The sequence below is a fragment of the Orycteropus afer genome, unplaced genomic scaffold (genome assembly GCF_000298275.1).
Source record: "Orycteropus afer afer isolate SDZICR_OR568_19922 unplaced genomic scaffold, OryAfe1.0 scaffold00244, whole genome shotgun sequence".
Taxonomy (NCBI): domain Eukaryota; kingdom Metazoa; phylum Chordata; class Mammalia; order Tubulidentata; family Orycteropodidae; genus Orycteropus; species Orycteropus afer.
The window spans coordinates 4,610,669-4,612,519 of NW_006921831.1; positions in this window are offsets into that span (position 1 = coordinate 4,610,669).

Sequence of the window (1,851 nt, forward strand, 5' to 3'; positions counted from 1 at the left end):
AATTGTGGGATGACATCAAAAGCATCATTCATAATGAAAACAAGAGGTCATTAAAAATATGAGGAAGAAAGAAAAGACCAAAATGGATGTCAGAAGAAGCTCTGAAACTTGCCCTTGAGAGGAGAGTAGCTAAAGCAAATGGAAAAAATGACAAGATAAAAGAGCTGAACAGAAGATTTCAAAGAGCAGCTCGAACAGACAAAGTCAATTATTATAATGAAGTATGCAAAGACCTGGAGTTAGAAAACCAAAAGTGAAGAACACACATGGCATTTCTCAAGCTGAAAGAACTGAGGGAAAAATTTAACCCTCAAGCTGCAATATTGAAAGATGCTATAGGCAAAATATTGAATGATGCAGGAAGCATCAAAAGAAGATGGAAGGAATACACAGAGTCACTGTACCAAAAAGAATTGGTAGATGATCATCCATTTTAGGAGGTGGAATATGATCAAGAACCAATAATAACGAAGGAAGAAGTTGAAGCTGCACTGAAGGAATTGTCAAAAATCAAGGCTCCGGGAATTGATGGAATAACCATTGAGCTGTTTCAACAAACAGACGCCCCACTAGAGGCACTCACTCGGCTATCCCAGGAGATTTGGAAGATAGCTACCTGGCCAGCTGACTGGAAGAGATCCATATTTGCACCCATTCCAAAGAAAAGTGATCCCACAGAATGTGGAAATTATTGAACAATATCATTGATATCATACACAAGTAAAATATTACTGAAGATAATTCAAAAATGGTTGTAGCAGTATATTGACAGAGAACTTCCAGAAATGTAAGCTGGATTCAGAAAGGGGTGTGCAGCGAGGGATATCATAGCTGATGTTAGATGGATCTTGGCTCAAAGCAAAGAATATCAGAAAGATGTTTACTTGTGTTTTATTGACTATGCAAAGACATTTGATTGTGTGAATCATAACAAATTATGGATAAAGTTGAGAAGAATGGGAATTCCAGAACATTTAATTGTACTCATGAAGAACCTATACATAGACCAGGAGGATGTCATTTGAACAGAACAAGGGGATATTGCATGGTTTAAAATCAGGGAGGGAGTGTGTCAAGATTGTATCCTTTCACCATATTTAATCTCTATGCTGAGCAAGTAATCCGAGAAGCTGGACTATATGAAGAACATGGCATCAGGATTGGAGAAAGACTCATTAACAACCTGTGGTATGCAGACAACGCAATTTTGCTTGCTGAAAGTGAGGATGACTTGGAGCACTTATGATGAAGATTAAAGACTACATTCTGCAGTATGGATTACACCTCAATATAAAGAAAACAAAAGTCCTTACAACTGCACCAATAAGCAGCATCACAATGAATGGAGGAAAGATGGAAGTTGTCAAATATTCATATTACTTGGTTCTACATTCAACGCCAATGAAAGCACCAGTCAAGACATCAAGAAACGTATTGCATTGGGCAAATCTGCTGCAAAAGACCTCTTTCAGGTGCTAAAGAGCAAAGATATCTCCTTGAAGACTAAGGTGCACCTAACCCAAGGCATGGTGTTTTCAATGAGAGCTGGACAATGAATAAAGAGGACTGAAGAAGAGTTGATGCTTTTGAGTTGTGGTGTTGGTGAAGAATACTGAAAGTACCATGGACTGCTGAAAGAACTAACAGATCTGTCCTGTAAAACGTGCAGCCAGAATGCTCCTTGGAAGCAAGAATGGCCAGACTTCGTCTCACCTACTTTGGTCATGTTGTCAGAAGGGACCATTCTCTGGAGAAGGATGTCAGCTTAGTAAAGTGGAGGATCAATGAAAGAGGGGAAGGCTCTCAACAAGATGGATTGACACAGTAGCTGCAGCAACGGGCTCAGGTGTA